The following is a 12,354-nucleotide window of genomic DNA, read 5'->3' as shown; positions in this document are numbered from 1 at the left end:
CAATTCAGTGCTGGGCCCAGCCCCCCTTGTGACCCTTCTGGGTGTGAGCCAGGCCTATTCATGTTCGCTGGCTCGAGAGCTCCCAGCACGGGGAGCCCGGCGTTGGCTGGGCCTTCAGCATCATCCTCCCCTGCGTCCAACATGACAGTGCATATGGAAAGAGCCCATTTTCCCAAAAGGTTTCAATTGGTTAATATGGTGCCATCAGTATTTCCCTTGTCCATCCATAATCGTATACACGGAAGCGCTAGCTTTTTCCATGACACTGAAGGGTCCAGCCTATTTAGGGGTCAAAAAGGTTCTTTCCCTATGGACCTTGACCATCACCTGATCCCCCTATCTTTAATTTCCAGGGATGGGACTTCTCATCAAAGTAAGCCTTGCTCTTTCGATGCCTATTTCCCATGTTTACTCATTTTAGCAGCCTCCAGTGTTTTACCAAATTGAACATGTATTTCTCGGAGGACAAGGAGGTTTTATGGATTTCATTTAGGTCTAATCCCATGAAGGCTTCAACCCCTCTCATAAATCTGTCATTAATTCATGTGGTGAATAGCTGGTAATTGCAACTACCCAATTACACATAGCCATTAATACATAGGGGAGTGCCTAATTCCAGGAGGTGTGATTTTGTTGGACCATTTTCCGCATCATAGTTTTTAGGGTTCTGTTCATTCTCTCCACTATTCCACTGGACTCTGGGTGGTATGCGATGTGGAATTTCTGTTTTATCCCAGCTAACTGCATGACCATTTGCATAACCTTTCCTGTAAAGTGGGTCCCCTGATCTGAATCGATACCTTCTGGCAATCCCCAGCGGGCAAACACTTCTTCCATTAGGATTTTTGCGGTGATGGCAGCTGAATTGTTTAGTCGGAAAGGCTTAATCCATTTTGAAAACACATCTACAATTACCAGGATGTATTTCTTCCCTCCCGAGCAAGAGGTCAATGGCCCGATGTAATCTATCTGGAGTTGAGTCCAAGGGCCCTTTCCTTGTGTCCCAATTTGGCCTGGTTTTTGTACTTCTTCCCCCCCCCCCCCCCAGATTAAACAATTCTTGACATATTTCTCTACATCTGGTTGTATCCCTGGCCACCAACACATGTCCCTTATTTTGGCCTCAGTCCTGTCTGTTCCTGGTGCTCTCCCACATCATGGAATTGGTAAATCATTTCTGCGCTTTATCTTTGGGACGACATATTTTCCCTCTTTCAGCATCACACCTTGATGCAAGGTTAGACCTGTTCTATGGTGACTGTAGGGGTCAGGATAGGGTTTTCCCAACTGAATAGCCTTTGTCTGGATCTGTACCTTGACTGTCCTTTAAATCTATAACTGTTTTGGAGGATACCTTGACAACAGAGAATTTCTGTTATGTATGAAGAAAGACTCTGACTGAACAGAGCTCAAAGTAAAGTGTGACCTTTGTCTTTTATTGTAAGTCTCCAAATGCCTCTCCAACCTGAGATCTCCTTAAATAGCTGTGCTCCCAAGGGATTATCCTGGTTGATCGTCTCGGGGCAAATGCTGGTATTGGTGAATCGTCTCTTGGGCCCTCACTGGCCTGCAGTGCAGCTGGCCTTGCTGAGCTACCTGGTGTGATGTGTCCTGCTGTGGATGATGGGTTCTGCTTTGTGATCAACCGCTGGGGGGGTCAAAGAAGGTAGGGTCCAAAGTGGGTTGCTCAGGATAGGCTGTGAATCTGAGTTTGATTTGGTCCAAGTGATTCCAGTGAATGAGTCCATTTGAAAGTTTGACCCTAAACACCCTGCTCCCCTCTTTGGCCGCAACAGTGCCGGGAAGCCACTTGGGACCTTGTCCATAATTCAGTACAAATACAGAATCATTGATTTCAATCTCGTGTGACACATTTGCGCTATCGTGATATGCACTTTGTTGAAACCGCCTGCTCTCTACCTGTTCATATAGATCAGGGTGAACTAACGAGAGCCTTGTCTTAAGTGCTCTTTTCATGAGCAGTTCAGCAGGTGGGATCCCAATGAGTGAGTGGGGTCTCATGCGGTAGCTAAGCAGGACTTGGGATAGACGAGTCTTCAATGAGCCTTCAGTTACCCTTTCAAGCCTTGCCTGATGATTTGCATTGCTGTCTCTGCCTGACCATTGGACGCTGGTTTAAACGGGGCAGATGTGACATGTTTGATCCTGTTACGGGTCATGAATTCTTTGAACTCAGCACTGGTAAAACATGACCCATTGTCGCTTACCAGGACATCGTGTAAGCCGTGAGTGACAAACATTATCTCACATGGAGTATGTGTCTACAACCACAAGGAACATTTTACCCAAGGACGGGCCTGCATAGTCGACTTGTACCCTAGACCACGGTTTGGAGGGCCAAGACCATAAAGTTAGTGGCGTCTTCCCGGGGGCATTGCTTAACTGCGAGCATGTATTACATCTGTGAACGCAGGACTCCAAGTCCGCATCGCTACCGGGCCACCACACGAGGGATCTGCTATCGCTTTCATCATTACGATGCCTGGGTGGGTACTGTGTGTCATGTATGTAACCACAATATAACACCACTGCATTACTGTATACACTCAACCTAGATGCACACCTTGACCACAAGGGGTGAGCTTGTGGGAGACACTCCTTACCTGATCACACAGGTATAAAAAGGGAGGTCCCACGCAGGGTCAGTGTCTTCGGAGTCCTGTGAATACAGTGACCTTGTCCCCAGAATGTGCCTTGTGTGGTTTCATACTGTAGAGTAAGGACTTTACATTGGCGACGAGAAACGGGAATTCACGCCCCCTGCGAATGCCCACCGGTAGCACAGGAACGGTACTGTGTTGGGGAAGACTGGGATGATTTTGTCAAGAGGCTTCAGCAAAGCTTCGTTACGAAAGAATGGCTGGGGGATGCGAAGGGCTCATCTTTTGACCAGCTGCGGACCAAAGACTTACACGCTCATGAAGGACTTACTAGCACCCGAAAAGCCGGTGGACAAAACCTTTGAAGAACTTAGCAAATTGATCGGGGAGCACCTCAAACCGGCGAGTAGCATACATATGGCCCGACACAGATTCTACACCCACCGACGTCGTGAAGGACAGAGCATACCGGACTTCGTAGCGGACCTCCGGCGTTTGGGCAGCCTCTAAGTTCACAGACGCCTGCAGGGGGGAGATGCTAAGGGACTACTTTATCGAGGGCATCGGTCATGCAGAAATTTTCTGCAAATTAATTGAGACCAAGGATTTGACCTTGGCGGCGTTGATAGCTCAAACTTTCATGGCGGGGGAGGAAGAGGCGAAAATAATATACGCGCGCAATTCTGCCTGTAATGCGGCGATGGATCAGGGAGTCAACATTATCAATGCGACTCAGAGCCCCGCAGGCAGGCAGGGGCAGTCCGACACTCCCCAGGCAGCAATTGACCCCAGAGTAGGACTTCAACAGCGACCATGGCAGGCTGAACGAACATTCTCACCATCACAATGAACAATGTGGCCCGGGATGGGGCCATTGACACCCACTAATAGGGTACTTGAGCAGTCAAAGGGACAGTCAGCGTGGAATGCCTGGCCATATTCCCTTTGTTCCCAACAATGGAAACTTTAACTCATGCTGGAGGTGTGGGGGGAAAACACTCAACTAGATCTTGCAGATTTCAACAGTTTGTCTGCAGGGACTGCAATCTCAGTGGCCAATTAGCTCGACTGTGCAGGAAGTCTGCAACCAGACTAATGAGGCGGATGGACCAGAAGAGGGTTCTTTGAGGCAGAATGACTTTTGGGGCAAATCAATGGACGCTGAGGTTCAGCGGGTCCATGTGGCAAATATTCACAGTTCATACACCAGAACACCACCAATGATGATGAGGGTGTTATTAAACAGTATCCCTGTATAGAAACATAGAAACATAGAAAATAGGTGCAGGAGCAGGCCATTCAGCCCTTCTAGCCTGCACCGCCATTCAATGAGTTCATGGCTGAACATGAAACTTCAGTACCCCCTTCCTGCTTTCTCGCCATAACCCTTGATCCCCCGAGTAGTAAGGACTTCATCTAACTCCCTTTTGAATATATTTAGTGAATTGGCCTCAACTACTTTCTGTGGTAGAGAATTCCACAGGTTCACCACTCTCTGGGTGAAGAAGTTTCTCCTCATCTCGGTCCTAAATGGCTTACCCCTTATCCTCAGACTGTGACCCCTGGTTCTGGACTTCCCCAACATTGGGAACATTCTTTCTGCATCTAACCTGTCTAAACCCGTCAGAATTTTAAACGTTTCTATGAGGTCCCCTCTCATTCTTCTGAACTCCAGTGAATACAATCCCAATTGATCCAATCTTTCTTGATAGGTCAGTCCCGCCATCCCGGGAATCAGTCTGGTGAACCTTCGCTGCACTCCCTCAATAGCAAGAATGTCCTTAAGTTAGGAGACCAAAACTGTACACAATACTCCAGGTGTGGCCTCACCAAGGCCCTGTACAACTGTAGCAACACCTCCCTGCCCCTGTATTCAAATCCCCTCGCTATGAAGGCCAACATGCCATTTGCTTTCTTAACCGCCTGCTGTACCTGCATGCCAACCTTCAATGACTGATGTACCATGACACCCAGGTCTCGTTGCACCTTCCCTTTTCCTAATCTGTCACCATTCAGATAATAGTCTGTCTCTCTGTTTGCATGGAGCTGGACACTGGGGCCAGCCAGTCACTCATGGGCGTTCAGCAATTTGAGAAGCTATGGCCACTTAAAGCCAGTAGACACAAATTAGCACTTGAGACACAGTTACAGACTTACACTAAAGAAATCATTCCGGTGCTAGGCAGTGCAATGTTGGCTGTCTCACACAATGGGTTAGTGAATAGGCTGCCACTCTAGATTGTCCCGGGCAATGGTCCCGCACTGTTGGGGAGGAGCTGGTTAGGAAATAGGGGGATGTTCATGCAATGTCATCTGTGGCGCGAAGTTCGTGCTCAAGTCCTACAACAATTCGATTCACTATTCCAACCACGCATCGGGACTTTCAAAGGCATTAAAGTAGTGATGCACATCACTCCGGACGCCAGGCCAGTGCACCATAAAGCCAGAGCGGTGCCATATGTGATGCGGGAAAAGATCGAGCGTGAATTGGACCAGCTGTTGAGTGGCCATTATCATGCCTGTTGAATTAAGCGACTTGGCGAGCCCCATCGTTCCCATCCTAAAAGCAGATGGCTTTATCAGGATCTGTGGCGACTACAAGGCCACTATCAATCGGGTGTCCCTACAAGATCAATACCCGCTCCCGAGAGTGGAGGACCTCTTCGCCACGCTGGCAGGCGGCAAGCTGTTCACCAAGTTGGACCTCACTTCAGCCGATATGACCCAGGAACTGGCTGATGAATCTAAACTACTGACCACCATCACCAGGGACTGTTCGTTTATAACAGGTGCCTGTTTAGCATTCGATCAGCGGGCTGCGATTTTTCAACAAAACATGGAAAGCCTGCTTAAATCCATTCCTGGAACGATCGTATTCCAGGACGACATCCTCATCACGGGTTGAGACACCGAGGAACACCTCCACAACCTGGAGGAGGTGCTACGCCAACTGGACCGGGTAGGCCTGCAATTTAACAAGTCTAAATGTGTGTTCTTGGCTCCTGAGGTTGAGTTTCTGGGCAGGAGGGTTGCTGCAGATGGGATTTGGGCCACCGAATCTGTAAAGTCCTTACTCAATGGCACAAAACCCACACGAGGCACATTCTATGGATAAGGTCACTCTATGACCTGAACCTTTATTCACAGGACCAAGAAGTGATGACTCTGCGTGGGACCTCCCTTTATATACATGGATGACCAGGTAAGGAGTGTCTCCCTGTGGTTAAGGCGTACATTGTTTAAGTATATACAGTATTGCAGTGTTACATAGAGGTTACATACATGACAGAATCCAAAACAGGCGATTCGACGAGCACCCAGGCCCTGCAACACAACGGAGTTGCGTTCATTCCTGGGACTGTTGAACTATTTTGGGAACTTTCTACCGAACTTGAGCACATTGTTGGAGCCGCTACACGTGCTCCTGCGTAAGGGTTGCGATTGGTTTTGGGGGGGACTGTCAGGAACGGGCTTTTGATTGGGCGCGAAACCTAATTTGTTCAAACAAGTTGTTGACCCTGTACGACCCCTGGAAAAATTGGTTCTGACATATGATGCATCGTCCTATAGGGTTGGGTGCGTGTTGCAGCAGGGCAATGCTGAGGGTCAACTACAATCTGTGGCTTATGCCTCCAGGTCGCACGCTCAAGCAGAACTGGGATATGGGATGGTCGAGAAGGAAGCGCTTGCATGTGTCTATGTTGTAAAAAAAAATGCATCAGTACCTCTTTGGTAGAAAACATAGAAGCAGAGAAAATAGGTGCAGGAGTACGCCATTCGGCCCTTCGAGCCTGCACCGTCATTCAATGAGTTCATGGCTGAACATTCAACTTCAGTACCCCATTCCTGCTTTCTCGCCATACCCCTTGATCCCCCTAGTAGTAAGGACTACATCTAACTCCTTTTTGAATATATTTAGTGAATTGGCCTCAACAACTTTCTGTGGTGGATAATTCCACAGGTTCACCACTCTCTGGGTGAAGAAGTTTCTCCTCATCTCGGTCCTAAATGGTTTACCCCTTGTCCTTAGACTGTGAACCCTGGTTCTGGATTTCCCCAACATTGGGAACATTCTTCCTGCATCCAACCTGTCTCAACCCGTCAGAATTTTAAACGTTTCTATGAGATCCCCTCTCGTTCTTCTGAAATCCAGTGAATACAAGCCCAGTTGATCCAGTCTTTCTTGATTTGTCAGTCCTGCCATCCCGGGAATCAGTCTGGTGCACCTTTGCTGCACTCCCTCAATAGCAAGAATTTCCTTCAAGTTAGGAGACCAAAACTGTACACAATACTCCAGGTGTGGCCTCACCAAGGCCCTGTACAACTGTAGTAACACCTCCCTGCCCCTGTACTCAAATCTCCTCGCTATGAAGGCCAACATGATATTTGCTTTCTTAACCGCCTGCTGTACCTGCATGCCAACCTTCAATGATTGATGTACCATGACACCCAGGTCTCATTGCACCTCCCCTTTTCCTAATCTGTCACCATTCAGATAATAGTTTGTGTCTCTGTTTTTACCACCAAAGTGGATAACCTCACATTTATCCACATTATACTTCATTTGCCATGCATTTGCCCACTCACCTAACCTATCCAAGTCATTCTGCAGCCTCATAACATCCTCCTTGCAGCTCTCTCTGCCACCCAACTTAGTGTCATCCGCAAATTTGGAGATATTACATTTAATCCCCCTCGTCTAAATCATTACATTGTACATTAAACAGCTGGGGCCCCAGCACAGAACCTTGTGATAGATACCCCACTAGTCACTGCCTGCCATTCTGAAAAGTACCCATTTACTCCTACTCTTTGCTTCCTGTCTGCCAACCAGTTCTCAATCCACGTCAGCACACTACCCTCCAATCCCATGTGCTTTAACTTTGCACATTAATCTCTTGTGTGGGACCTTGTCGAAAGCCTTCTGAAAGTCCAAATACACCACATCAACTGGTTCTCCCTTGTCCACTCTACTGGAATCATTCTCAAAAAAAATTCCAGATTTGTCAAGCATGATTTCCCTTTCACAAATCCATGTTGACTTGGACCTATCATGTCACCTCTTTCCAAATGCGCTGCTATGATATCCTTCATAATTGATTCCATCATTTTACCAGCTACCGATGTCAAGCTGACCGGTCTATAATTCCCTGTTTTTTCTCTCCTTCCTTTTTTTAAAAAAAAAAAAAAAAATGTTGTTACATTGGCTACCCTCCATTAGAGAAGGACCACAAGCCATTAACATCCCTGTTGTCAGACAGCAAGGCTATCAATGCCAACGCGTCAGCTCGCATACAGCGATGGGCTCACGCTGGCTGCTTATGACCATTCCATCCGGCACCAGCCCAGCACTGAAAATTGCTCTGACGCGCTCAGCAGGCTTCCACTGGCCACCACTCGGGCAGCAGAGCAAAGTGCTGAGACAAAGGGCTGTCGATGCCTTTGACAGCGCAGGCTCCCCATCACAGCCTGCCAGATCAAAATCTGGACAAACGGAGATTCCCCCCTATCCCTGATTAAGAAATGTGTCCTGACTGGGGATTGGGTGCCCGCACATGGATCATGCCCTGAGGAGGTCAGACCGTTCCACAGACGGATGGATGAGCTCTCCATCTAAGCCGACTGCCTATTATGGGGCAGCCGGGTAGTTGTGCCCCAGAAGGGCAGGGAGGCATTCATCAGGGAACTCCACAGTGAGCACCCTGGCATTGTGCTGATGAAGGCCATTGCCCGGTTACACGTTTGGTGGCCTGGAATTGATTCAGACCTGGAACACTGTTCGCAGGTACATGACGTGCCCAGCTGGGTAATGCCCCCAGGGAGGCCCTGCTCAGTCCGTGGCCCTGGCCCACCAGGCCATGGTCACGCATTCATGTTGACTACGCGGGTCTGTTCATGGGTAAGCTGTTCCTTATTGTGGTAGATGCATACTCGAAATGGATTGAGTGCATCATTCTGAATTCATGCACGTCATCCACCACCGTGAACAGCCTACGTGCGATCTTTGCAACTCATGGCTTGCCGGACATCCTGGTTAGTGATAATGGCCCATGTTTCACAAGCTACGAATTCCGAGAGTTTGTCGGGCAATGGCATCAACCACGTCAGGACTCCGCTGTTCAAGCCGGCCTCCAATGGCCAGGCGGAACGTGCGGTCCAAATCATTAAGCAAGGTATGCTCAGGATTCAAGGACCCTCCCTACAATGCCGCCTATCACGTCTCCTGCTGGTCTATAGATCCCGACCGCACTCGCTCACGGGGGGTTCCGCCCAGAGCTGCTAATGAAACGGACACTCAAAACTCTCTTGTCCCTCATTCACCCAGTCCTGACCGACATAGTTGAGGGCAAGCGCAAGTCACAAAAAACGAGTACCATGACTGTAATTTGAAGGGGAGATGTATAGAAATAAATGATCCTGTATTCGTCCTCAATCACGCCATGGGGCCCAAATGGCTTGAGGGCACTAATTGACAAAGAGGGGAATAGGGTCATCGTGGTAAAACACAACAATGGTCAGATATGCTGTAAGCATCTGGACCAAGTTTTAAAAAAAAAAAAGGTTCAGCATGGACACGGAGGAACCTGAAGAAGACCATGAGATGGAGCTCACCACCGCCAGTGAACGAGCAACAAGAGCAATCAGAAGAATGCACAGTCCCTGCGGTCAGCCCGGACAGGCCGGAATCACCACAGGTGACAGACACTCATGTCAGTGTCCAACAACCAGAGCCCCAACTGCGGCGCTCCACGAGGAAGCGTAGACCACCTGAAAGACTGAACCCATGATCCCAATAAGACTTTGGGAGGGAAGGTGATGTCATGTATGTAACCACAATGTAACACCACTATTACTGTATACACTCAACCTAGATGCACACCTTGACCACAAGGGGTGAGCTTGTGGGAGACACTCCTTACCTGATCACACAGGTATAAAAAAAGGAGGTCCCATTCAGGGTCAGCGTCTTTGGAGTCCTGTGAATAAAGAGTTAAGGACACAGTGACCTTGTCCCCAGAATGTGCCTCGTGTGGTTTCATACTGTAGAGTAATGACTTTACACTATGGAGGTCATTGATGAAGGGGTCTCTGCCCTTCTTGGGGACCACTACTTGACTGCCCCACAGAAGACAGTCTGCCTGTATAGACATTTCATTTTTGCGCTGCTGTAACGACGTTATCTCTTCCTGCATTTCCACTGGGACACTGGACCAGCTCCCGTGAAGCACACAGCTTTTGACTAGAGATAATAAGGGATCCTGGCTTGTCCAGGTTTTGATCTGCCAGGCAGTGACGGGTGATTGCTCACTCTCAAATGCTTCCATAACCATGGCTAGATCTGTGGGCTGCGCCATTTCCACCCCTGTGGTGTGCAATGGCAGCCTACTGAGAGCATCGGCGCAGTTTTCTGTGGCTGGCCTGTGGTGGATGGCATAGTTGTATGCGGACAACTTGAGCGCCCATCTCTGGATGCGGGCCGATGCGTTGGTATTTATCCCTTTACTCTTGGAAAACAGGGATATAAGTGGCTTATGGTCAATTTCCTATTCGAATTTTAGCCCAAACAGGTATTGATGCATTTTCTTTACCCCATAGACACACGCTAACGCTTCTTTTTCAATCATGCTGTAAGATCTCTCGGCCTTAAACAGACTCCTGGATGCATAAGCAACCGGTTGCAGTTTCCCGAAATCAAGTTTGTTGCAATACACACCCGACGCCATATGACGACGCACCACATGCTAGTACCAAAAGCTGACATGGATCATACAACACAAGCAATTTGTTTGAGCATAACAATTTTCTCTTTGCTTTTACAAAGGCGTTTTCTTGGCTTTTGCCCCAGCCCCCTTTTTGTAGTAAGACATGTCGTGCTTCTAGCAGTGTGCTGAGACCAGGTAAGAAGTTACCAAAGTAGTTCAAGAATCCCAGAAATGACCGCAGCTCTATCACGTTCTGTGGCCTTGGTGCGTTCTCGATTGCCTCTGTCTTCGTGTTAGTGGGCCTGATGCCGTCTGCCGCAATCCTTCTTCCCAAGAACTCCACTTCAGGCGCCAGGAAAACGCACTTCGAGAGTTTTAACCTGAGCCCCACGCCGACTAAGAACCTCCTCCAGGTTCTGCAGTTGCTTGACTGTGTTCCAACCTGTGACCAAGATGTCGTCCTGGAAGACCAACTTCAGTAAGCTTTCCATGTTTCTCTGGAATATCGTCGCTGCTGATTGGATTCCAAACGGGCATCTGTTATAAACAAAAAGACCTTTGTGCGTGTTGATGCAGGTGAGGGCCTTCGATGATTCTTCCAGTTCCTGCGTCATGTAGGCTGAAGTCAGATCCAGCTTCGTGAACATCTTTCTTCCCGCCAGTGTTGCAACGAGGTCGTCGGTAGTGGGTATTGGTCCTTCAGGGAGAAATTATTGATATTTACTTCGTAATCACCACAGATTCTGACAGTGCCATCTCCCTTGAGGACTGGGACAATAGGACTGACCCACTCGCTGAAATCGATCGGTGAAATGATGCCCTCTCTTTGCAACCGGTCTAGTTCTATCGCTACCCTTTCTCTCATCATGTACGGTACTGCTCTCGCCTTGTGATGGATGGGTCGCGCCCCCGGAATTAGGTGGATCGGCACTTTTGCTCCTTGGAATTTCCCGATGCCTGGTTCAAACAGCGAAGGAAATTTGTTTAAGACCTGGGCACACGAAGTGTCATCAGCGGACGATAGCGCTCGGATGTCGTCCCAGTTCCAGCGTATCTTTCTAAGCCAGCTCCTGTCGAGCAGCGTGGGACCATCGCATGGCACCACCCAGAGTGGTAGCTTGTGCACCGCTCCATCGTAGGAGACCTTTACGGTAGCACTGCTGATTTTAGGAATCAGTTCTTTGTGTAAGTTCTTAGTTTCGTGCAAGCTGGAGTTAAGACTGGCCTTGAGGCCTTGTTGCACCACAACCTTTCGAAAGTCTTGTTGACCATGATGGACTGGCTCGCGCCCGTGTCCAGCTCCATTGACACCGGGAGTCCATTTAGTTCAACATTCAACATTATCGGGGGACAATTCTTGGTGAATGTGTGCACCCCATGTACCTCTGCCTCCTCAGACTCTGGTTCGTCGTGATCCTCCATGGATGTGTCCTCCTCTGCAATGTGGTGGTTTGCAGATTTAACAAGCTGTGCAGGCGAGCTGCAAAATCGGAGGTGTCCCATTGTTCCACAGCCCTTGCAAACGTACTCTTTGAATCGTCATGAATGGAAACGATGATCACCCCAGCTGCATCAACAAGGTGTTAATGGCCGTGCATTCATCACCCTTGATGGTGGACTCTGAGACATCTGCGGATGTGCAGCTGCAGGTATGTGTGACCTGCCCTGTATGTTACAATTCGAAAACATTACTTTGTTCACAGTACTTGTAGCAGCACTTGTGTGCTGAGATTTGATTCGTATTGTCACTGATGGCAATGAATGCCTGGGCTATCGCTATGGCCTTACTCAAGGTTGGGCTCTTGACAGTCAAAAGTTTGCGAAGTATGGTTTCGTGGCCAATGCCAAATACGAAAAAGTCTCTGAGCATGTGCTCCAAATATCCTTCAAAGTCGCAATGTCCTGCAAGATGTCTTAGCTCGGTGACATAACTCGCCACTTCCTTGCCTTCAGATCTTTTGTAGGTGTAGAACCGGTACCTCGCTATCAGAACGCTTTTATAGAAACATAGAAAATAGATGCAGGAGTAG

At 48.6% G+C, this 12,354-nt stretch overlaps 1 protein-coding gene across 3 annotated transcripts in view; it reads right to left on the bottom strand.

Moving 5' to 3' along the window:
• Nucleotides 1-12,354, bottom strand: part of LOC139275325 (uro-adherence factor A) — a 292,625-nt gene that overhangs the window by 44,352 nt on the left and 235,919 nt on the right. The gene's annotated exons all lie outside the window — the stretch shown is intronic.

Source organism: Pristiophorus japonicus, chromosome 10 (genome assembly GCF_044704955.1).
Source record: "Pristiophorus japonicus isolate sPriJap1 chromosome 10, sPriJap1.hap1, whole genome shotgun sequence".
Taxonomy (NCBI): Eukaryota; Metazoa; Chordata; class Chondrichthyes; family Pristiophoridae; genus Pristiophorus; species Pristiophorus japonicus.
The sequence above is the reverse complement of the archived record's forward strand: the minus strand, read 5'-3'. Positions and strand labels throughout refer to the sequence as shown.